The sequence below is a fragment of the Phragmites australis genome, chromosome 10, assembly GCF_958298935.1.
Source record: "Phragmites australis chromosome 10, lpPhrAust1.1, whole genome shotgun sequence".
Classification (NCBI taxonomy): domain Eukaryota; kingdom Viridiplantae; phylum Streptophyta; class Magnoliopsida; order Poales; family Poaceae; genus Phragmites; species Phragmites australis.
In genome coordinates, this window is record NC_084930.1 from 14,414,743 (window position 1) to 14,441,973 (window position 27,231).

At 42.6% G+C, this 27,231-nt stretch overlaps 1 pseudogene; it reads right to left on the reverse strand.

The window, feature by feature from the left end:
- Positions 1-20,376: 20,376 nt before the first annotated feature.
- Positions 20,377-25,284, reverse strand: LOC133930117 (protein trichome birefringence-like 41; annotated as a pseudogene).
- Between the last annotated feature and the right edge of the window lie 1,947 nt (positions 25,285-27,231).

Sequence of the window (27,231 nt, forward strand, 5' to 3'; positions counted from 1 at the left end):
TTACATCGCTTTTCATACCTATGGCCATAAGGCACTTGTGTGATGAGCTTGAATCTTCATCTTCACTTGCCCATCTTCCAATGCTTGCAAATGCTTTGCATCTTTCCCTTGTCTCCGTCTTATTCTTGATCTTCTTCTCCTTTTTGATATGATAAATTGTGTTGATCAAGTCTTTCGTGGAGAGTTGATGATCAATCTTTGCATTAATTCTCTTGATGTTATTCTCCACTTGCGATATGAGCTTGGTGGCCTTGGGATCAATCTCTTCATCACTTGAGGTGCTTTACTAATCTTCTTCGCCACTCTCTTCATTTTCATCATCATTATCTTCGCTTGAGCTTGACTCTTGCTCTTGTCTCATCATCTTTGCCTTCATATGTGAGTATGGTGCTTGGTTTCTTATAAGAGCAAGATTCTTGACGTCGGATGAGGAAGAAGCTTCCACCCCTATATTCATTGTCATCTCATGGGCGATGATCTTGCCAATTACTTGGCTTGGAGTCATCTCCTTGATGCCATTCTTGTCGTAGATGATGGAGAGTAGCAACTTGTACTTTGAAAGAAAAGCTTGAAGTATACTTCTTACCACTTGATCTCTCCAATTTGTGTCAAACCTAGCCTATTTATCTCATTGACAAGAATATTCAAATGAGAGTACATGTCATTAGCACTTCGTGGGTAAGTTATTTTATACTATTGAGTTTAGAGACTAGCATATGATATTTTTCATTGTGCACATCTTTTGTGTCTTCATGTATTTCAATGAGACTAGTCCAAATATCATGTGCATTGGTGATAGAATAAACATAATTAAAAGCATCAGTGCATAGAGATGATAAAAGCATACTCTTCACCAAAGCATCGCATTGTCTCTCCTTGTTAGTGAGACGCGATCTCATCCCCTCTTCGGTGACTCTCTAAACATCTAACCCTTTGGCTTGCAAATGATAAGTTATTAGAGTTTTCCAATGGGGGAAGCTAGTGTCATAAAAAACTGGAGCCCTACCGATATTCATCCTAACCCCAGATGTCACAACTCTAGGCGGTTAAACCTATCAAGAGCACGAGGTTCTGATACCAATTGTAGGGATTGGTGATGTCGTAAGTGTGGGGTAAATTAGGACACTTAAAACTAATTGGCTCCAAAAATTTCACACGATAAACATATATCAGTTTCTATCTAAATGTGCTATAGGTTTATCTAGTGTGTCTATTCTACCGTTCAAAAGAGATTGCATCCTATCTAGAAAGGTAAATTGTAAGTATGTAAATGCGGAAATGTAAAATGGTAGAGAGAGCAAACTCGGCACAAAAGAATTTTATCTCATGGTATCGATGGTATAAATGCCACCCTTAGTTTAGGTTGGAGCAGCCACCTAGGCTATAACTCCTAGATGACACCCGGTCATGGCCCTTCAGCCATCTAGTTGTCACACCCGGTTTTAACAGATAAAATTATATGCGGTTTATGTGTGCCCAGGATGATCTACACATATAAGGACGTCACAGGTGAAGTAACAAAAACAATATTTTTATAGAATAAACGTTAAACTCTTACAATAATTGACATATATTGTCTTCTATGTAGATATCTGCAACGGAACAGAAGCACTAGTGCCCAACAACATCGCATGCAACTGACCGGGAGACACGTGGCTAGAACGTCACAACCACATCTTAATAGTCTTCAACATCTTCACTCACTGTGCAACACAACACATGTCGCATGGCATAGGAAAAATAGCAAGTATGAGCACATGACGTGCTCAGCAAGGATGGGAAAGATAATGATATGTAAGCTTACAAAAAGAATAGGCTAACACATGGTATATTTGTGTAAATGTGAGTAATGAAAAGATATTTGGACTCAAAAAGCATTAAACAATTATTAAGTGAATGTAACCCATACAGTGCAATACCCAGCATACAAGGCTCACCACCTTGCATACCAAAACCGTCTAGTACCCCTTGTACTATAACCAAAACCACAACCAAACCTATAACCACAAACCACTAATTATGTGAGGATCCAAGTCTCACATAACTATAGGCACAGCTATTATAACAGTTTTACACTCTGCAGAGGTTGTCCAACTTTTAGCCACGAGTCGTGATTTGTATATTGCCGTGTTCACAAAACACTTAACAAACGCCATGGGTGTGCTGCCAGGAGGATCACTATGAAGCATGGTCCGTCAATTAGGTCCTGGTACTCCAACGAATGTCAGTCAGGTGTCTAATTGATATATTAAGCCTTACCCATATCGGCCTCGTGTTTAGTATGGTATTTCTTGGGTTGTCTCTCCACGAACCGGTCCTTATATGTGACACTTGGGCAAAGACTATCCAACAAGGAAATAACCAACAAAACCTAACACCTTTTCTTGGAACGTATCCACAAGCCCACCACACGAACCACCATTATCAAACCAATAGGGAAATAACCAACAAATTTCTTGGAATGTATCCACAAGCTCACCACATGAATCACCATTATCAAACCAACTCCTTGCCCAAGTCCTAGGGTTCCATGTTACTAACAAGTTCATCATCACCATTGCATATATCCTCTAAACATGTATAAGACACTTCCCAACATCCCAAAAGTATGGCTAAGCAAATCTACCGAACTCATATCAACTACCACTTAGGCTTCAAGGAATGTAAAGGAAGAACTAGGTAAACCCTACATAGGTGACTACCCATCAAGTTGACAGACATTACATGTAATTTTGTAAAACAAAACATTTAAAACATAGGTTCAATATGATCAGGGACACTTACCTTTTACTCAATGTTGCTTAGTGTTGTCGAAATCTTGGTCTTGAAGTCCCTCGAACTATCCTAAAATGCTATCGACTAATCGTAGGAACTATCGATAAACAACACAAAGAAAACACTAAGAAAAACATACCAAATATCATCAAAATACTTTAAAAATACTATGGTTGGATAGGTATGATTTTAGAAACATTTAGATGCAAGAATCATCTAAATCGAAGTTAGGATGAAAGAGAATGGGCTCTCAGAAGATGGATTAGGCTGAAAGGAAATACTAGTTTACTGGAGTTATCTTCCTATGGGAAAAGCATTTATTGTGCAATCATTGCGCCAAGCTAGATAATGTCATTATGCATGGTTCAAGACGTATAGGGCTGACTAGACTAAGAAGGATGATGTGGTGCTAACTTGGCATATTATGCAAGCATCGACTTGGATTAAAGAAGAAGTACGCTAAGGTCTAGTCTCGACCACCCCTGATCAAATGGCCGAGGTTACACTTTTAGATTAAGGATACTACCGGTGACTCTATGTAGTGTTGGTGGCTCGAGTTTCATTGGAGATGGTGATCGGGCGCGTAGCCGCTGACATCGACGTCAGGTTTCAATGGTATTTCAACGAAACAAGAAAAGCATGGCTTAGAACGCGCAAAGACTAACTCAGCAGTATGGTTGGTTTTGGATGCGGTCATCTGAGGTAGCGGCAAAATAGCGATGACTGTTGCTAGGTTTGGTGGTGACTGTGAACAAACGTTGCAATGAAGATGCTCACGTTCCAGGAGATTGGCTATGAAATTTGTGAAACTATTTGAACAGAGAAGTTCATATGTCCCAGTAACACAATTCTATAGAATGGGTTTGGGTAGATCATCCCCTGAGAGGAAGAACGATCAACAGAGATGAGGTAAGTGATGGTTGCAACATGCTATGGTTGGCAATCGCCTTCCGGTCGTGTCGCTGCGCAAATGGGGATGGTCTCCAAGGGTCACATAGAAGACTCGATGGGACATGTCGTGATGTGGTTGGTGCATCCATACGACTTTCAGATTAACAGGGAACGGAAATGCAAATCTGATACGCACGCAAAACACGTCCAGAAACCAGACAGCGGGCATGTCAACCTTGATTTCGGTGGTTTGGCTGCTCTACTGGTCGACTTGGTTGGTGAGGACATTGGAACATCATGGGTCATGCGCTGGTGAAAGGGCATGGCAATTTGACTTCTGGTTGGCCGGGAACATCGATGCCAATCAACAATGGCGCGGCTGTCCGCGATGGCGACGATCGTGGTGGTGTAGATCGGGCTTTGGCCGGGGCTAGAGCTTGGCTAGGAACTTAGTATGATGGTAAAACAGTAGTAAGGGAGGAGAAGAAGGGGTCCTCACCTTGCTTCGATGGTTGAGGAAGGAGGATTCGCGGAGAAGACAACGTAGCACATCACGGGTGGCGGTGGCGGCTCCAGCGATCAGCGGTGCACGGACAGGGCAGCAGCGGCGTCTAGGGCTTGGGGGTATGGAATAGGGATAGGAGAGAACATGCAACTCCTATTTATAGGGCTAGGGGCGGTTGGTTGAAGTGGAGTCCAAGCTGGACACGAATTAGATTCGAGTTCGAGTCGGTTAGGACTTGCTTTTTCGCAACTTTCTATTCCGATGATGATATCTCCACCGTCTAGACTCCAAATTGGTCGTTTCTATACACTAAATTGTAGTACTAAAAAAGATCTACAACTTTTGTATTTATGTGAACTTCTGAAAACGTCATCTTGATTTCCAAAAATCCACTATAAGATAAACTATTTAAACTCAGACTTATCTGCGCAGCACTGATTTTAGGGGTCATAACTCCTACCTCCATTATTCAAAAGGGGACTTCCATAGGTTCAAATCAAAGCTCTTGACGAGACCTACAACTTTGATATTGTCAAGATTTGCATTTTATGTCGTTTTAAACTCGGAAACTTCATAGGAAGATGAGGTTGTCTAGAACTCCGAGAAAATTTGCAGATTTTGTGGATTCTTTGTGTTGAGCCTTCTAGATGACTTGTGTGCTGGCCAAGGGCTTGGCCTTAGGTAGGATTAGGTCTAATGACACCTTAGGCATATATAGGGTTTTATAAATAAAACTTTTGTAGAGAAATTTGAATAGGGTTTAAATTTGAATTTAGATTTGGATAGAATTTGAGGAAAAGAAAATATTGACTTTAAACAAGGATTTGTATAAGATTTGAATTGAACAAGAGAATGATCAGGTATGACCAAGGATTGAATAGATGATGAATCCAAGAATTTTGAATTCCAACCATTAAGACCCTTAACTTATTCACTATTGAGTTTTGTAAAAACCTTTTTAAAACCTATTTCACTCAAAACACCAAAGAGAAAGAAAAGAAAAAGAACTTTAATGCATTTACCTAGCTCCTAACAAAACTCAGCATGCAATGCACACAAAATAATAACCTATTTTTATTGATTGATTAAGAAAATAGGTTTTAAACCTATTCTACTAGTGAAGCTATTCAATAATCTTAGAAAATATTAAAAATTTGAGAAATCTAAAAATCAAGGTGTGACACTAGTCCTCAAGTAGGTTGAGCCACCAAGCCACCAAAGCAAGACCTCACCACAAGCTTCTCTTCTGGTCACTTATCGCCATCTTCACTTCAGATCTTGAGCCACTAAGGCTAGGGTATCTGCATCCCCATACAAGAGTCTTACCTCTGCTCCAAACCAAGTCAGAGGATCAACAAGCTTGAGCCACCAAGGCCCAAGGTGCTAGCGAGTCACCAAGACTCTAAGATGTGAACGTACCACTTGGTACAAGCTAGGATCACTCCTGGATCCCCTCTCTAGGCAGCAACACCTAGACACAACTCTCTCTAGGGCTATTAACACTAATCACTCTCTAATCATATACTTAATTACCTTGGATGATCACTTTAAGCACTTTGTTGGCTTTAATGTCTTTACTATTGTATATGAGATTCCCCTAGACTCCAACACATTCAAATGACCAAGTGGAGGGGTATTTATAGCCTCAACCCCACAATCTAGTCATTTCCTCAATAGCTTAACTTTACTGTATACGCCGAATAATCCGATGTAAATAGCATTGTACTCACCGGACCATCTGGCATGTACATCATCTAAAAACTAGCCGTTGGAACCCCACTCTAACCTTCTTGTGAACACCGGATATTCTGACGTGTTCACCAGCTCTATAACCGTACTATCTGGTGTGTACATTGCTTTTGAGAACTGAGCTACTTTCTTCTCTGCACAAAATACTCTAGTGTGTATATTATCAACGAGCTGGACAGTCCGGCGTGTTGATCGTTGGATGTTCCAGCATGTACAGTTGCCATGAGCTGAATGCTCTGGCATGTAAAATCACCTCTGCGTTGAACCTTCCAATGTGTACACTTTCTCTAGGACTTCTCCAATTTGATCAATCTTCATCCCGGCTTTAGCCGCTTCTTCATGTATTGCATCCATGAGACCTACTACAGGATATACTTGACAAACATATTAGTCCCATTGATTATGTTGTCATTAATCACTAAAATCACATACATGCTCTAAATATGGTCGCAGCAATCTCCCTAAGGGCATGTTTGCTGCAAATGCCCCACTGACCAGCTGCCACCACTGCCACCACTGCCACATCGACCTACTGCCGCAGGCTTCCCTCTAAGCCTATCATACTCCTATGAACTCCCACCATGGATTCTAACCTTGTTGAGCAACTCACCGTCGACATCGCCAGAGAAGAAGAAAGAGGCCATCCAAACTTGAATCTTGAAGCACATTAAGAGGTTAAAAAATCAGGTGTAACGATAAAATACTAGATAATTACCATATCTGAGCACCCTATAGTTTCCGACAATTCTCGAGACATATCTCTATCTCTAGGAAGGGGGTCCCTGTATGAAAGAAACTACTTCTAGGTATCCATGGTATCCCGTAAACATGAAGGTTTATCTCTAAGAATGGGAAGGAAGACTCTAGAGGACGTATGACATCCCCATATATATACAGAGCCTGGGACCTCTGTGGAAGACAAGATCCATTCGAAGTCATTGAAGTCGCTCAAACCAGGGGATCCTTGGATGAAAGAAACTAACTATAAGTACCCATGGTATCCCGTAAATAGGAAGGTTTATCTCCAAGAACAGGAAGGAAGACTCCAGAGGATGTATGACACCCTCATATATATACGGAGCCTAGGGTCCCTGTAGAAGACAAGAGCCATTAGAAGTCGAAGAAGTCACTCAAACCTTTTGACGAGCTAGAAGACACCCCAAGTCAAGCAAGGAAGTCATCGACTAGGTTTAGATCCATCAAGGCTAGCCACATACCCCATTGTAACAGGCTTAGATAAATATAAGACAAATATAACATAGGGTTATTATCCCCAAGGAGGTCCGAACCTATATAAAAAAACCCCTTGTGTTCTCTTGTGACTCGTTTACTCAAAGCATCCTCTACCTTTTCAACAAGTTCATTGGATCGATAGTTCACAAATCATCGACAACTGGCATCATCTGTGGAGATCTTGATAATATGCGTTGAAGAGTCTACACAGAACATGTCATCGGCGTCAGCCAATCCTTCATTGAGAATTGATTTTTTCAGATGAGGGGTTCTACAACAACTTTACCACTCTTCCTGGCGATCTAGTGATCGATCGGGTGAATTTCGACGATGAACTTTCTAGCGACGATTCAAGCAATAAGGTAAGTCGATTTATGAATCAATGTACTAAAGATTATGGCATTGAGTTCAAACCACTCAGCTACTAAGACAACTGTGAATGTCTGATTCATAGCAAGTCAGGATGAATCCTCGCAACTTCTGACAACATGGATTCTCAAGACACCAACCCAAAGCAATTTGATGAAAAATTCATGATGGATCTGGACACTTTCTCTAGCGGGGGTTAGCCCGAGAATTTTCCTCTATCGGAGACAAGGGTGACGGTCTGGGTAATAATGACGATGACCCTACAAATTGGCAGGGCCCTCTGCTCTGGGTGCAGGCTACAATCAACATAAGATGAGCACACCTCCCTAGATCCTTAATGGAGAACTGATCTTACCGTCTCCCAACCATCAATAGGGGGCTGAATGCTTCAGATATGCAATCACTAAGAGGACCCTTCTTCTACAAGAGGCCCTCATGCATCCTCCCACCATAGATCTGGCAGCACCAACCGGTAAGGATTTGATGAACTCGATGATTGACTTAACGAAAGAGGTCATCATCCAGGCCGAGAGCTCTCATCTGGCCCTAGCCAGAAACAGTACTAATCGGGACATGCCATGCAAACCCCTGTCGCAAGACGTATCGGACTCGTAGAGGCATAACCTCCGGAACAAGGCTTCCTAGGATGGCAATCGGGCGAATAACTATCGTCAAGCCTCGCCATTCAAAGGTCATCCGAGCAATAACTTGTGTGAGGTTATTGACGGTTGGCGAAGGTGGCCAAGGACCTTCGAAGGGGCTTTGTCTACCTCTCAGCAATCTGATCGGAGGACATCCTGACACCGGTCAAATCTCGGTCGATCCTTGACCCACGTGGGAAAACTCCCGAGGCTACTGGAACCAAGCAGGTCGCCATCAATGGATGTCTAGCCTTCTTTCCAGATCTACAGAATGTAAGCTGACCAGCAAGGTTCCGCCCCAGGATGATCAAGAAATACAACAGAAGCACGAATCCCATTAAGTTTCTCCAGATATATACCACGGCCATCCAAGTGGCTGGTGGGGACAAGAAGGTAATGTCAAATTACCTTACTACAGCCCTTGAAGGGGCAGCTAGGAAAAGTTTGACCAACCAATCACCAGGGACACTCTACTCGTGGGAGCAGCTTTCCAACGTATTCTGAGCCCACTTCTATGGTACATAAGTCTACCCTGGCATAAAAAATGATGTCTACCATTGCAAGCAGATGGGGAATGAAACAATGAACGAGTTTGTACACCGCTTCAGCAGTATCCGGAACAACATCCCCAACATCAGTGACTATGATGTCAAATAGGTCTGTACTCAGGGGGTCAAGAGTCAGAAGTGTGTTGAAGTCTGAAGATGCACTCCTTTTCGTCAAGGAGAAGACTCAGGGCATCAAACGCCATCAACCCGGGCTCGAGGGTGACAGGGTCAAGGCCAAGCGCAAAAAGAATTTCAAGAGAGATATGGGAAAGAAAAATAATTCTGAGCAAGTTTTTGTAGATTTGTCTGACACCCGTCCAGACAAGCTTCCCAGTTCTTCTCAGGGTAAGAGCTTTACAACAAGCTTCGGTGAACATGGCTGTAAGCCTTTGTGTGACCTCCACCAGACCAACAACCACAGCCTCTAAAGGGATCGATGACATCCAAAAGGGGGTGAATTAGGACACTTAGAACTATTTAGGCTCCAAAAACAAGATGAGATAAAACCTATATCAATTTTCATCTAAATGTTCTCTAGGTTTATCTAGTGTGTCTACACTACCGATCAAAATGCTTGCAACCTATCTAAGAAGATAAATTGCAAGAATTTAAATGCGGAAATGTAAATAAGGCAGAGAGAGCAAACTCGGCACAAGGATTTTTACCCATGGTATCGATGACATGAATGCAACCCCTAGTCTACGTTGGAGCTCCACAAAGGATATGCTCCCAGTCGGCACCCGGTCATGGCTCTTGAGCCACCAAGTCACAAAAGACAAGGCCTCCACCCAAATGAGCCACCAAGCCACCAAGGTAAAGTCTCGCCACTAGATTCTCTTCTGGTTCCTTGCCACCGTGATCACTTTGGAGCTTGAGCCACCAAAGCAAGGGTCTCCACGTCCCCACAAAATCGCCTTGCCTTAGCTCCACACCAAGTTAGAGGGTCAATAAGCTTGCCAGTAATTCACCAAGACTCCAAGGTGCCGGCGTACCACTTGGTACAAGGTTGGATCACTTCTTGATCCACTCTCTAGACAACAATCACCTAGAAACACTCTCTCTAGGCCCATAAGCACTAATCACTCACTAATCTTACACTTAATCACCTTAGATAATCACATTAAGCACTTTGGTGCTTGGATGTCTTCTCAACTGTGTATGTGCACCCTATAGATTCCAGCAGCATGCCACTTCTTCAAATGATTGAGTGATGGGTATTTATAGCATCAAACCTACACACTAGCCATTAACCCAATGGCTCAAAAAAGTTGTTAACACCGAATGATCCGGTGAGAACAATAGTACTAACACCAGATCATCCGGTGAGTACACTCTCACAAACTAACCGTTGGAACCCTACTCAAGCCTCTATGAATATAAGACACACCAGTGTATACTTCAACTCCATCACCGGACTATCCGGTGAGTTATCCTGAGCCATCCAAGCCTTTTCTTCTTCTTGGTGTAAATTGCACATCACTTCATCACCGGACTATTCGGTGAGTTGACGTCAGCCAACCGAGCCAATGCAACCCTCTCTGGAAATAATGCTCCAGTGTGCACAGCCTTCATCATCGGACCATCCGATGTGTTGATCTTTGTTCTGCCTCTTTTCACTGTTCATTGTCCGGTGTGTACAACACTTTGATCACCGGACCATCCGGTGCTTTGATATTTAACTTCAATGCCTGCAACCTTCTCGGGAGAAAATGCTTCGGTGTGTATCTTCTCTGATCATCGGACCTTTTGGTGAGGTCTTCAGGCCTCTCTCTCCTTTGCTAAATATGCTCTGGTGAGTTCAACACCCGGAGCACCAGACCATCCGGTGAGGTAAATCTTCCTAAGGCTTCTCCAATTCAGTCCAACTTTATCCCGGCTGTGGTGGCTTCTTCATGTATTGCATCCATGAGACCTACTAACATATATTCTTGACAAACATGTTAGTCCTATTGACTATATTGTCATTAATCACTAAAATCACAATCATGGCCTAATAGGATCATTTTTTCTACAATTTGCCCCTTTTTGGTGATTGATGACAACAAAACCGAAGCAAGTGGCAAATAATACATGATACCAAATATAAAGATCATAAGCGAGCACAAAGTCTTACCACATTGCTTGGATGCATATTCTTACCAGTTAGTCACCCTTTGTTGTGGCTCTTCCTTTCTCCATTGCTACTATCTCCCTTGAATGACCTATGCAAGAGCTTCTCTTTTGTCAATCTAGGTGCCTAGCATCTTTTCTTCTCCCCTTTGTCAACTATGGCATTCCTAGATATCTTGCTTGTTGCTACAATCTCCCTACATTGTTCATCTTGCTTTCATCTTACTTTGGTTGTCAAACTTCTCCCTCTTTGTCAATAATCTCCAAAAAAGTGCTATAAACACATGTTGAACTCAAGGGAGAAACATTAGAGCACATGGAAGAGAGCTTCACAAATCATGATCCAATAAAAAGATACCAATTATATTGATATCACTACAAATAATGATACCAATTATAAGCTCTGAAAGCACATGCATCATAATTTATGAAACTCACATATTATAGTCTAAACTCCCCCTATATGTGTGCATACATATGATGAGAAATAAATATATGCACAACTAGACAATATATCAAGATAGTATGTTTATGCTATATTAGATATGAAGGTAGCTTAAATGAATAAAAGATTTGACAATGATACCAATTGAAGCATTTAAGCATTGTATACCTCTGGGGACATGTTGATTGCTCCATAAGACTACAAAAGATGTCACTAGAAACACATGCTAGTCTAAATATCACAACCTATAGGATATACTCCCCCTAAATATGTGCATACAAGTATTGAATACTTGTGATATATATATATATATATATATATATATATATATATATATGTGTGTGTGTGTGTGTGTGTGTGTGTGTGTGTGTGTGTGTGCACTTGTTCTCGATAACAATGGTGATTTATCATATAGATTGGATCATGGCACATGAAAGATGCCAAATATAAAAACTAGTGCCATGAAAAAATGAACCTACAACTAATAAACCATGTAGGTTGTTCATGGGTTAGAGATAAACACAAATAATCTACCATATGAAAACCTACACTAGGCATTGCAATAAATTGAAATAAGCGTATGCAATCCTAGACGAGGTAAATAAGCTAGAAGCTAAACAACAAAATGCATCAAAATTAGTCTAGCTGCACTTACCTCTTTTTCCTTCGAATAGGGATTTGGGTATGTGACGATCATGATCTTCATCAATGTGCCTATCTTGTATACTTGGCTTCTTGGCTTGAATCTTCACTTCATTTTGTAAGCCAAACCTCCAAATCCACAAGCTGACTTGTGCTTCAAGTCTTCTTTGGAACCAAAACCAGTTGGGACCACTTCATGTTGGTGATGACTTCCTTAGGCACCCAAATGGGTTGGTTCCATCTCCGGTCCTTTTTCCAAACCATGTGTGCAATCACCTTACTATTGTCCTTCTTCTTGAGCTTGTAGTGATTGCTCTTGATCTTGATTTTGTAGTTGGGCTTGGTGTAGAGGTTGGAGGATCTTGTTGTAGAGGTTCATCATCTTCTTCTTCTACTTGGTCTCCTTCTTCACTTGTTTGCATTGGAAGGACTTGTGGCCTTCTTGATGGAATTTGAAGTATATCACGGTGGACCCCTCCGCAAGCTTCTTCACCATGAAAGCACAGTTATCTTGAGGAGGCTGGACATGATTCTTACCCTTTAGTCTTGCCAAGTCCTTCTTGAGATTTTTAACTTCTTGCTTGAGCTCATCATTTTTTTATGTAATAACATCATTAGATTATTCTACAACAACATTCTCAACATAAATCTCATTGCAAAGGGGTGAGATAGATAAATCGATTAAATCATCACACGAAATGGAAGCATCTACCTTATGATTGTAATTAAATAGAGAGGTACCTTGCTTCAAAGGGACCTTAGTTTGAGATTCAATGCACTCAAATTTAGCTTTAAGCTCTTCATGCTCATTGTTTAGCAAATTGAATTTGCACAATAGTTGTTCATAATTAGAAACAAAGGTAGCATGAATGTCATTAAGTGCATTAAATTTCTTAAGCTCTTTTAATTGTTTCTTAAGGGCCCGTTGTTGCTCATTGATCAAATGAAAGAGTTCATCATAGGAAGGAGAATCCTCATCAGATTCATCATCACTTACATTGCTATCGATACCTTTGGCCATAAGACACTTGTGAGATAACTTGCATGATGATGACTTGTGTGATGACAACCTTAAGGAAGAGCTTTTCATGGAGGAGAGATGGTGAAGCTTTCATCACTTGAGCTTGACTCCTCATCGTCACTCACCCATCTCCCTATGCTTGCAAATGCCTTGACTCTTCCACTTGTCTCCCTCTTCTTGATCTTGGTCTTCTTCTCCTTCTTGATATCATCAATTGTGTTGACCAAGTCTTTAATGGAGATAGGATGATCAACCTTAGTATTGATCCTCTTCATGTTCTTCTCTAACTTTGAGAAGAGCTTAGCCATCTTAGGATCAATTTATTCATCACTTGATGTGCTTTGATCATCCTCTTTATAGCTCTCTTCATCTTGATCACCATCATCTTCGTTTGAACTTGACTCTTACTCTTGTCTCCTCATTATTGCCTTCATATGTTGGTATTGAGCTTGCTTCCTTGTGAGAGCAAGGTTCTTGGTGTCGGATGAGGAAGAAGCTTCCACTCCTATGTTCATTGCCATCTCATAGGTGGTGATCTTGCCGAGCACTTGACTTGGAGTCATCTTCTTAATGTCATTGTTCTCGTAGATGATGGAGACTATTAACTTGTACTTCGAAAGAAAAGCTTGAAGTATTATTCTCACCAATTAATCATCTTCAATTGGCATCAAAACTAACCCATTGATCTCATTAACAAGAATGTTCAAACGAGAATACATATCATTAGCACTTTCATGGGATAGTTGCTTGATGCCATAGAGCTTAGTAAAAAGCACATGATATTTGTTGTTGCACACATCCTTTGTGCTTTCATGTATTTCAATGAGAATAGTCCAACTATCATGTGTATTGGTGAGAAAATAAATATGATTAAATGCATCAACACATATAGATGATAGAATGATACTCTTTACCAATGCATCTAACTGCCCCTCCTTATTGGTGATGCGTTGCCTCATCCCTTCCTCAGTGACTCTCCAAATATCTAACCATCGGGCTTGCAAATGATAAGTCATTAGAATTTTCCACCAGGGAAGTTTGTGCCATTGAAAAGTGGAGTACTATAGGAATCCATACTAACCCCAGACATCACAACTCACTAGCCGATGAAGCCTAACCAATCACAATAAGAATAAGACTCAAATGTCACTTGAATTGGTAAAATCTTGTGAAAGGTGTGAAGCTCTAACACAAATTAAAGAGCTAGATGTGAGCTCTAGCTCTGATACCAGTTGAAGGGATCGGTGACATCCTAAGAAGGGGTGAATTAGGATACTTAGAACTATTTTGGACAAACCTATATCAATTTCTATCTGAATGTGCTATCTAGTGTGTCTACTCTACCGATCAAAGTGCTTGCAACCTATCGAAGAAGGTAAATTGCAAGAATATAAATGTGGAAACGTAAATAAAGTAGAGAGAGAAAACTCGGTACAAGGATTTTTTTCTGTGGCATCGATGGCATGAATGTCACTTCTAGTCCATGTTGGAGGTTCACAAAGGATATGCTCTCGATCGGCACCCGGTCACAGCTCTTGAGTCACCAAATCATAAAAACAAGGCCTCCACCCGGATGAACCACCAAGGCAATGTCTGACCACTAGCCTCTCTTCCAGTTCTTTGCTGCCGTGATCACTTCAGAGCTTGAGCACCAAAGCAAGGGTCTTCGTGTCCCCGCACAACCACCTTGTCGCCACTCCACACCAAGTCGGAGGGCCAACAAGCTTGTCGGTGAGTCACCAAGACTCCAAGGTGCCGATGTACCACTTGGTACAAGGTTGGATCACTCCTTGATCCACTCTCTAGACAGCAATCACCTAGCAACACTCTCTCTAGGCCTATAAGCACTAAACACTCTCTAATCTTGTGCTTAATCGCCTTGGATAATCACTTTAAGCACTTTGATGGCTTGGATGCCTTCTCAGGTGTACATGAATTTCTCTGGACTCCAACACCTTTAAATGGCCGAGTGGGTGGGTATTTATAGCCTCAAAATCGCGCACTAGCCATTAACCCAATGACTCAGAAAAGTTGTTAACACCGGATAATCTGGTGAGAACACCAGTACTAAACTGAATCATCCGGTGAGTATCCGGTGAGTACACTCTCACAAACTATCCATTGGAACCCCACTTAAGCCTCTGTGAACATCGGACACTACGATGTATACTTTATCTCCATCACCAGACTATCCGGTGAGATATCCTGAGTCATCTTAGCCTTTCCTTCTTCTCTGTGTAAATTGCTCCGGTGTAAGCATCCAGTGCCCATCACTTCATCACCGGACTATCCGGTGAGTTGACTTCAACCATCCAAGCCAATGCAACCCTCTCTGGAAATAATGCTTCGGTGCGCACAAACTTAATCAACAGAACATCCGATGCGTTGATCTTCATTATGCTTCTTTGCACTATTCATTTTCCGATGTGTGTAACACTTGATCACCAGACCATTTGGTGCGTTGATCTTCAACTTCAATGGCTGCAACCTTCTCTCGACAAAATGCTCTGGTGTGTATCTTCTCTGATCACCAAACCTTCCGGTGAGGTCTTCAGGCCTCTCTCCCCTTTGTCAAATATGCTCTGGTGAGTTTAACACTCAGTTCACCGGACCATCCGGTGTGGCAAATCTTCTTGGGACTTCTCCAATTCAGTCTAACTTTGTCCTAACTGCGGTGGCTTCTTCATGTATTGCATCCATGAGACTTACTAACATATATTATTCACAAACATGTTAGTCATATTGACTATGTTGTCATTAATCACCAAAATCACAATCATGACCTAATAGGGATATTTTTGCTACAGCCTCCATGAGTGCCACCTCTGGAAGAATATGGTCAAAGAGGAGGTTAAGAAAGTGGCCAAAGGAAAGAAGACCCAAGTTGCAGCCCAGAGTAGGGATTCCAGCTCCAGCCGTAGTGAGGATGACGTGGATCCGATGTGTTTTTAGCTAGATGAGAGGATGATCGACCACATGTTTTGTGGTTCTGCATCCTACGAGTCTAAAAGTTAGTATAAGATGGTAGCCCAAAAAGTCTTAGCCGCAATCCCCAAGGGTCGTCAGGCCATTAAGTGATTAATCATTGAAATGTCCTTCCGCCAAGACGATTGCCCTAATAACTTCATATGGCAAGGTTGCTTCCCAATAGTGATTGAGACTATGATAAATAATTATAGGGTCACCCGAGTACTTATCGATAGAGAGAGTTCCCTGAACATTCTCTTCGCTAACAAGCTCAAAGGAGTGCAGATCTCTCGATCTGCAATCAAGCCGATTTCTACAAATGGAGCCTAGACATGGCCCGTAGCATCAATTCGACAAAGAGATGAAAAACTCGAAACCTAAGGCCATCGTGAAGTCCCACGGTGAAGTTAAATCAGTTCCTCTAGACCCAACAGAACCATACAAGACCATTTAGATCGGCTCTAATATGGATCCCAAATAGGAACTCGCACTCATCACTTTCCTCTGAGCAAACACCGACGTGTTTGCTTGACAACCATCATACATGCCTGAGATCCCCAAGGAGGTGGTTGAGCACAAACTAGCTATCTGACCCAACGCAAAGCCGGTCAAGCAGAAACTCCGAGGGTTCATGCCCAATTGGAACGAAACCATTAAAGAGGAAACTGAAAGGCTCACCGAAGTGGGTTTTATTTAGGAGGTGGATCACCCCAAGTGGCTCGCAAACCCCACCATGATCAAAAAGTTAAACGGAAAATGGTGAATATGTGTTAACTTCACCGATCTCAACAAAGTATACCCTAAGGATGCTTTTGCTCTACCACGAATAGATCAGATAATTAACTCCACCTCTGGCTATGACTATCTAAGCATTCTCGATGACTACTCTGGTTATCACCAGATTAGCATGCATCTAGAGGATGAGGAGAAGATCTCATTTATCACTCTATTTGGAGTCTATTGCTATGTTATGATGCCCTTCGGATTGAAGAATGTTGGTGCTACACACCTACAGGGAATGTAGATAATACTCCATGATCAGATCAACCGGAATGCCGAGGCCTACGTCGATGATCTCATCATCAAAACCAAAAAGAAGGAAGATCTTATCTCTGATCTACAGGTAACGTTCAACAACATCCATAAGAATCGAATCATGTTGAACCCGAAGAAGTGCGCATTTGTAGTCAACGCGGGGAAACAACTCGATTACCTGGTGTCATACGAGGGAATAAAAGTCAATCCCGAGAAGATCAAATCTATTGAAGAGATGCAACCATCCAGGTCAGTGTGAGAAGTTCAAAGACTAACCAGATGTATGGCAGCCCTTAGCCGTTTTATTTCCTGGCTCGGAGATCGATGACTTCCCTTTTTCAAGCTACTAAGACAACAAGACAGGTTTGAATGGTGAAAAGAGACAGATGAGGTATTCAAAAATTTAAAGAGGTATCTTTCTCCCTCCCCCCCCCCCACATGCTAATTGCTCTGTACCATGATGAAGATATGCTCTTATACATCACGGCCGAACCGTGTGCTATAAATGCGGTATTGGTGGTGGAAAGAGAAGCACAAGACAAATGAGAGAAAGGCTAGCGAGCGGTGTACTACATCAGTGAAGTACTCCAGGGTCCTAGAATGCTATCTGCAGGTGCAAAAGCTACTGTATGCTGGACTGGTGGCCTCTCGCAAATTGTGACATTACTTCCAAGCTCACAAGATTACCGTAACATCAATATTCCCACTCGGTGAGATCCTGTATAACAGATATGCAATTGGCCAAATTGCCAAGTGGTCTATTGAACTCAGAAAATTCAACGTCCGTTTCATGCCTCGAACAACAATCAAGTCGCAAGTACTCGTTGACTTCGTGGCTGAATGGATAGAACCCAATCAACCCAAGGATGACTGTGACAACTTATCAGATGTATGGACTATATTCTTCAACAAATCACTTACGCTTCAAGATGTAGGGGCGGAGATTTAACTGATCTCTCTAACGGGAGAAAGCCTGCAATACACTTTGCAGACCAATTTTCCATGCATGAATAACGTAGCCGAATATAAGGGTTTGCTCGCTAGACTTTGAGTAGCTTCTGCTCTTAGCATCCGTCGCCTACTTGTGAAAAGGGATTCACAGTTAGTGGTGAAGCAAGTTAACAAGGAATATCAAATCTTGAATAAGACCATGATAGACTATCTCGTGGAGGTGAGGAAGCTAGAAAAGAAATTCGTCAGACTTGATGTCAAGTATATTCCAAGGAAGGACAACTGCCTCACTAAGACTCTTGCTGATATCATTAGAGGACACAACCAAAGGAGTGGTTGTCTACGAGACCTATAACCATCTTGGGGCTCGCTATTTACGGACACCCAAAAGAAGTCACGGGGGAACTCGTGGCTTAGCTCGAAAGTGAATTTTCTTGGATGGACCCAATCTGTAAGTACCTTCAAGATCAAGTTGTGCCTAATAATGATGCATTAACCGAGCAAATTTTCGTCGATCCAAGATGTATACCTTGGTGGACAGTGTTATCTATCGAAGAGGTGCTCACGGAGTACTTATGAAATTCATCTCTCAGAAGCACGGTAGAGAACTACTCGAGGAAATCCATGAAGGGGTGTCTAAAGCTCACGTTTCCTTCCAAACCCTAGTCGGAAAGGCATTTAGACAAGGTTTCTATTGGCCTACGGCTCTCCATGATGGGAGCAACTTAGTAAAAAAGTGTACATGCCATCAATTTCACAACAGACGAGTACATCAACCCACTCAGGTCCTACAGATGATCACCTTGTCATGGCCATTCGCAACTTGGGTACTGGATATTTTGGGGCCCTTCCCGGTAGCACCTAGGGGCTTCAAGTTTCTATTCCTCACAATTGATACCTTCACCAAGTGGATTGAAGCTGAGCCAGTTGGAAAAATCACATGGGTGACCGCCAAGAAAATCATCATGAAAAGCGTCATGACAAGGTTCGGCATTCCGAGTAGGATCATCACCGACAATGACACTCAGTTCTCCAGTGTGGAATTCATCGATTACCACAAAGAACTAGGCACTACAGTCTGCTTTTCATCCATGGCACATCCTCAAAGTAATGACAGATTGAGCGGGCGAACAATCTATTACTTCAAGGAATCAAGATCCACATCTTTATCCTCTTATCTGCCTACATTAAAGCATAGGCTTCCGAGTTGCCTAACATACTCTAGGCTCTTCGAACGACATCCAGCAGGGGCGAGAAGTGAAACAACTTTCTTCCTAGTCTATGGGGCCAAAGCAATGCTTCCCTATAAACTAAAGATAAAATCTCCCCGAGTCAAACTATACGCCAACAAGGGTGAAATTCAGAGAAGACATGATGACATCAATATTCTCGAAGAAAAAAGGACCCAAGTGTTAATATGATCAACATAGTACCAGCAAGCTCTCTAATATTACCATGACCAAAATATCTACAAAAGATCTTTCAAACCTAGAGATCTAGTCGTACGACTCATACAGAGCTAGAAAAATAGCAACAAGCTATTTCTGAGGTGGGAACATCCCTATAGGGTGGTCGAATCTAACCGACTAAGATCATATATGTTAGTTATGGAGGATGGTCAAGTCCTTAAAAATTCTTAGAATATCGATCAGCTATGCGAGTTCTATGCGTAAGTATTTCAGATATATTTTATATATACTAATTTTCATATTATCAATATATGTTTTTTTATCTATTTCGAGCACATGCCTTAAAAAAACAGAGATAAACCATTGTTCATGAACTTACGCCCATACATTCACTGTGTATTCTAAGACTGTCCATTCGAGAATCCTTACCTGATAACTAGTTGAGGGTTTCACGTTAAGACTAAAAGAGTTGTCGTGCGCACCATATTTTTGACGAGAAGGGAAGAAATATCTTTAAGAACCGCAGAAAACCTTATCGTGTCAACAAGTACCTGGGAGTTAAGATATTTTCCACTCGAAATCTAACCTAAGGTGACCACGATGAACATTTCGATAAGAAACCCTAAAAAAAACCCTAAGTTACTCAAAAGAAATAAAGGCCGAACACTTATTTGAACTTCATTTGCATTCACAAGAAGATTCACAGCCATATACATGCATTCCAATAAAAATCGTAACCTTTCGTTTAACAAGAATTTGAGCTCTTTTACAGACAAGCTAAGGAAAAGAGGATTACAAGACGTACTAAAAGATCTACTCGACAAAGAGGCAGGAGAGACTTCCTTGACTCTCTCTAACCATCGACGTCGAAAGAGAGGATGGAAACCGGCAGTGATACTTCTTTATCACTGCTGGTCAATGACACCAACTGACGGTGCTTCATCACTACCAGTTCTAGGAACTAATCGATAGTGATAACAGAAGTATCATTACTGGTCTACGACACCAACCAGCAATAATATATCATTGCTGATTCATGACACAAAACGACAGTGATAATGGGTATTACTGTTGTTTCTTAACGATTTAATAATTGAACTTGTGAACCGGCAGTGATATCTTATTATTGATGGTTGTTTTCAAATCAACGGTGAAAAGAGGGCACGGATGAAAAGTTATGTAGTAGTGCTGCTTTCCTGAATCGTTCCTACTGCAGAAGGATGGCACGCATGATCTGGTTCCAGTGGTCTGGCACCACGGCGATGCATCCATGCCGCGCCGGTGAGGTTCGCCGACGCCATACACGGACGGGTGCGCGTCGATCCTGAGCTGCGAGAGCGCGGTGATGTCCAGCAGCAACACCAGCGTTGACATGGAGACGATCACCTCCCGCCAGGGGTGGAGCCAGAAAGGCCTGCCACCGGGTGCTGGGCCTGTGGACAGGTGCTGGGCTAATTGGATTTGTTCCAAATTCTAATATTTTGGTCCAAATATACATAAATTTACCTGAGACAAATTGGGCTGGACCCGTGCTGCAGCACCCCCAGCACGGGCCCTGGCTCCGCCCCTGCCTCCCGCACGGCGTCCTACTCTAGGAGCATGCTCCCTGCCGCGGCCATGGCCGCCTGCGGAAGCCGGGTCTGCCGGTAACATCCTCCAACCGGTGTTGCTTCTGCACCACCTCCATCACCCTCCTGCCCCTCCCACCTACTCGTTTGTATGTAAGAGACCGTCAGCGTATAAATGTTAAATCTATTTAGGTGAGTATTACGAGAATGAAGGGCGCACGTTCTATGGGAGATGCCCTGGAAGAAGACCACGGTCCGCGGCGCGTCGATGTTGGCGTCGACCCATTGTGCCCATGTGGAGAGGCCCTTGGAGAAGGTGGCCACCCGGTCCATGTCCCGGTGTCCCGGTACGTGCCGTTCCCGTCCTTCACGCGCGTACTCCCACCTGCACGTCGGATCACGCATGGTGCATCGAATTGCAGGGCTTCAAGAGTCAATCTAGAGAAGAAGCCAGGACGATGGATATGTGCTAGTAGCTGGCTATAGCTTGTACGTACTCTTGGCCTGCGCCCGAGTAGGTCCACCAGTGCCATGTGTCGAAGACGACAAGGTGCGCACGGCGGGCAGCATGGCGCCATGGGCTGGCGTCCCCGATGGAGCCGAGCTTGAGCACCCGGCCGATGTCCTGCCGCACGACGTCGACCAGGAACCTGGTGTAGTGCGCCACCACCTTCACGTCGTAGTCCTAGCAGAGCAGAGACATGCAGGAGACGTGTAGGATGATGTATCAATCAGCATTCCGTTTAATTGTTGCCTTGGCCAGATCGATCGTCGTTCAGGCTGATGAACAGAGCTTGACGAAAGAAAGGTGTACGTGTCGTACAGGAGAACGACTGGTTTCCCGACGAACTAACCTCGAAGTGCACGGACGTGACGAGCTCGGCAGCGGTTCTGGTGAAGTTCACGCGAGCAGGGGCCGGGACGGCGGAGTGGAGCATGCAGACGAGGGAGACCCATTGGTTTGTGCTAAGCGAGTCCCCAACGAACACGATCTTACTCCTTTTTTCCACAGATGAAAGTACAACTTGACGGTGATAACTAGTATTAGTGATGGATCTTGTGCTCATCACTTCAGATCAGTTATTAGTGATGGGTTTTGCACTCGTCGCTCTAAACACGTCATTGTGACTGATGAATGTTTACGTGCTTTTAGAGACGAAAAAATAAAAAATATTTTTTTTTTCACTCGAGCCATGCCGACCTCCTCTGACACACGAAGTTGTCTTACCACGTCACTTATCATATAATTATGATAGACACCGGAGATTTTATCATTTTAACCTTTTTTACCGAATATCATAGATGATCCGTCACTAATGACTGAATTTTAGTGACGAATCGTAATTTTTATCCATCACTAATGACTGATTTTACCAAATTTCATTGAGGGTTATAATTTACATATAAAAATTTTCTTCATCCAAATTTGTATAAATATTTTATAAATTTCTGAATATCTTATCGAAACGATCACAATTTGATAGGTGACTCGTAGTGCCTTCAATAAAACGGATACAACTTTCGCATACGAACTTTAATTTTAACGTTTTTTGGCTTCACGGATATCTACAGAAAAAGTTATATCCATTTCTCCCAGACAAAGTCAAGTTCGGCAAATTTTTAGACTAAATTCAGTTTGAAAGATTGAGTTATCACCCCTGAAGTTTTTACACCATTTTTAAAACATGCGTTTGTGTCCATCGCCGCCACCCTATATCAAACTTGAGCATAAATGTACAATGTTTCCTATTCTAATGTTGCTGAGGTGAGAAAAAAAGTAAAAATATTTTTTTAATTAGTCATTAGTGAATATAAAACGACTTGGCTAGCTATTTCTTTTAGAAAGTATTGTGGTGATTATGTTAAAATTAAAACTATCCACTTTTGAGTTGTTAAATATTCCCACTATATTGCAATATCTATTCCTTTTCTCAAGCAGTTTTCATGAGCAATCACCTAAAGATATCAAAAGATCTAATAATGTATCTCTCAAATCATAAATTTTTTTCTCCTTTTCTCGTGTTATGTTCTTGATTCCGCTTATGTGTGGATACATTCTTAGAGCATCTTCAACCAAGCCCTCATATTTGACCCCATATTCCTCTTATTTAGGGGCTCCTCATCCAGATTTCATCCCCTATTTCTCAACGTGTTCCAACCGACCCCTTATATTTGACCCCCTATATTCGAATCACCTCTATTTTATTAATATCCGGTAACTCTCTCTCCCCTCTTTTCCCCTCTCTCTCTCCCCTCTCTCCCAAATGAGGGGTTGGATGAGGAGCCCCTAAATGTAGGGGGTGAGGGAGGAGATTTGAGGACTCCTCAAATAAATGGGGTCGGATAAGGAGTCGGTTGGAGATCAATTTTCATCGTTTTTTCCTCAAATATAGGATAGGGGGTGAGAAGAGGGCTTGGTTGGAGATGCTCTTACATTTGACAAACTTAGATTTAATAACTTGTTGACTATTATTGACTCAAATACCTTCATATTTTGTTACAATTAAATGCTCGTTTGTCATATTTGTATTCTCATCAAGATTGGGCTTTGAAGCTTCCCTCCTATTTCATTCATAAGTAATTGGTGACGGGTCGTAACAGTAATCCGTCGTTAATAAATATTGTTATTAACGACGGGTCACAATTTAATCCATCATTAGTGATGTGTCACAACTTTGTTACTAATGACTGACTAGAATAACTCGTCATTGATAATTTATTATTGATAATGAATCATAATTTAATCTATTACTAATAATTAACTTAAAATGATCTATCATTAATGAGTCATCAGCCAGTTAGGCTCCACCGCAGCTTGAGGTAGGCGGCGTCCGGGCGGCCGTTCTGGCGGCAGTTCAACATGTCCAGCACGAACGGGCAGACCGAAGCGTCGTACAGAGGGTACGACTCGTCCGCCACCCCAGGAACAGGTCGCAGCCAGCAGCCGCAGCCGACGCGCTCCGCAGACCAGCTGCAGCTAGGATGATCAGCACCTAGCCATGGCAGAACCATGCACGCCGTGGCCCGTGGCGATAACGCCCGGCGTTCTTCCGCCATGACGATCAGCGCCGGCTCGAACGCACTGACCGCGGCGTTACCCACCGGCGTATGTAGGCCGCAGTGGTACGAGCGATGGATGGATCGATGGCGGCTGGTTCGGAGGCTGTGCACATGCATTATTTTGAGCTATTTGTCAGAGTTGCCGAGGTTATACTAGCTAGGAATTGTCAGTTTTTGTTGGCGTCACATGGAGAGTGGACTGGTGTCAAACTGCAGTCCCGCTTATCGGGACGAGAGACGTGAAAGCTGCCGAAGGAAAAGGAAATCCTGTCCAGTGTGGACCTCGAAGTTCTTGGTGGATCGAAGTAGGGTAAGGTGGAGTTTTCGGTTGATATACTGTTTTGCCCCCACTGAAGAAGGTAGATTGTTAAGGGAATATATACTCACTCGAGTATAGATTTGTTGTTATGCTTACTACAGTATGCTTCGTCTAAATCTAAAAAATGATCTTGAAAAGGCCACCTTTAGTGCGAGTGTTTAATTACAGGGGCACTTCCGCACTTAGCAAAGAGAAAATTGTTTTTTCACCGCACAGGATGCTTATCATGTGGCACTGGTGCTTTACAGATGTATAGCGTACAACAATGTTAATAGGTGGTCTTCAAGGCACCATAATAATCCTAAAATCAACATATGACAAAAAAAAGAAATTCCTAGAAATACTATCATTAATAGTTCTAACACCCTGTATTTTGACAGCATTTAAAAATCACTAAAATTTTGATTTTTTTTAAAATTACAACCATTCTAATTGAATCTAATCAAAGTATTTCAAGTTCACACAAAATTTAAATTTTTGAAACTTGAAAACCTACACAAAGCTCACCATTCAGCATTTTGTTTTTTCCCTGATTTTTATTTGGATTTTTGGGCACAATTCAAATTTTAATTCTATTCAAATTTGAATGCCTTCCTCTTCTCTAAAAATCTCAAAACGAATCCTAAGACCTAAGTCCTATTGAGCCAAGCCCATTTTCTCTAATTTTACTGAGCCCACCTCTTTTCTGCTCTTCCCTATTTCAACTCGGCCTAGCTAGAGCCCATCATCCCTCTCTCTTTCTCCGCACGAACTCCAGCCCAGCACACATGGCCCATGATGATGTTGTACTGTTGCATCATCTTCCTCGTGTCGTGACGTGCTCATCCCCTTTCTTCCTCCCACGATCGATCTCTCTCCCCTATTTCTCTGAGCCACGTCAATGCCACAACAGCACAATGAGCGTGCCGACAAACCCACGGTGTAGCTCTTCCGCCTCGCTGCTGCGCCATCATGGAGCCAAGCCCGCACGTAACTGTGCACGTGCGATACGAATCTGCCATGATCTGTCACGCTAACCTCCTCTTCTGTCTCATCGCACCAGGCCATCATCACGAGCTCTAGCGCCGCACGTCTCTGCAAATCGCTGCCAATGCACCATCAAGAGCTCTGAGAAACCAAGTTGAGATGTACCTTGGTTCTTGTGTGATGAGGGCTTGACATATGTGTCGATTTGGTTTGATGTTTGCTTGGGCTTGTTTATGTTTGAACTTGACCAAAGTTGGAGTTGAAGTTGTTTGTTGCAGAGTCTAGGAAAAATATGCTCACCAAACAATTCGATGTGAGGCAAGTTGTTCTCACCAGATAGTTTGGTGCTCTGTGGAAGGAGACACCAGAGTATTTCTATCTGGCGGCAAAATTTGAATACCACACCAGATGGTCCAGTGATGGGCTCAGAGAACATTAGAGCATTTAACACAGATGCAAGTTTTCGGTGCCAGAGCTGGTCTACTCACCGAAGGTCCGGTGTTGAGAGCATTTGATCACCGGACCATTTAATAGAAATGTTGCAAATTTTCCAGACTGGTGTTGTACACACCGGACAGTCTGATGATGGGCATAACTGAACACTGGAGCATCGCCAGAGCATTTTTCAGAGGGACTCCAGAGCCACAGAGAGTACACACCGGATGGTCCGGTGCTTGTATTGATGTGAGCGCCGGACCATCCGGTGTTCACATTGTTTTGTTGCAACTTTCTTTTTAATTGGTATTTGATTTGGACTAACTTGTGTTGCAGTTATATGGATTTGGAGATGCATGTTTACTTGTCTAATGATGTGTAGGTGATGGATGCAACTTGGCGATCGACGGCGAGGTGATCGAGGCTAAGCGTGAGGCTTGGTGCCATACGATCGAGGAGGATGGGCAGAGTCAAAGGTGATCCTAGTAGTACACGTGGAGGTCAAGCAAAGCATGAGAGAAAGAATAAAAACTGCGTGTTGACAAAGTCATGTGAAGGGATACTGGTGGAAGTGATCAGGCGACACGAGGGATCGGGAGCGGGAGAGACTTGCCGAAGGTCAAGATCATAAGGTGGAGCACATGCGTCCACATCAGAGCACTTGCTTGAGGCAAAGTAAGTGGGGGATAGTCACGCTTTGAGAAGTGTGCTAGGGTTTTGTGGTTTGACCTCAAAACCATGGGATGACTAGAGAGTCACGTGGCATTATCGCGAAGCTTGCGTTGAGGCGAAACTAAGTCATAAAGATGTCGTGGCCATTCGACGGATAGAGTAGAATCTGGACCAAAATACCCCAATGGTAGATAAAAGTGCATTCCCAGTTAGGGGTATTTTGGGGACAATCTAGGAAACTTAGGGATCAAGTTTCCTAGGCTATAAATAGAGGGGGTTGGCTGGTTGAGGAGTATGATCCATCCTTTTGAGAGCCTAGAGCTAGGGTTTTGGATACGGGAGAGAGAGGTGTGATTTGCCTATATAGTAGGTGAGAGCTTTTGAGAGGAAACTTTCTTGTAATCTGTCAAAAAGAGTGTTGACCTCTGTGCTTCAATGAAGAAGGAAGTTTTCTAAATGCTTGCATTCATCTCCTTCTAGTCTCCTTCTTTTGGTTCCCTTGCTTTGTTGCGCGTTTCTCTTTTTGGGAGCGATTTTCATTTTCCTTTTGAGCTGCAGTTTTTCTACCATTGTGAAGTTGATCTTCTTGTTGCTAGAGGCATAAAATACGCGTTCAATAGTACAAATTTTGGTCTCGTATTCCCTTCCCTCTAAGTCATCAACTTGGAGCGTTTCTTCACCTGGTGTCCATCTTTCTGAGTTTCTTTTAAAGTTGCAACCTTTTTGTGACTAGGTTCATGGATTAATCTTAAATGGAACCATGTGTAGATATCTCATGCATGAAGTCACATGGTTTTGATTCTTTCCTTTGATTCTCACAGTTTGCTTTCGCTTGTGTGCTTTAAGATGCGTTGGGTGATTCAATAGGAAAAGGTCATCAAAGTTTAGAAAGAAATTTTGCAAGGCGCCTATTCACCCCCT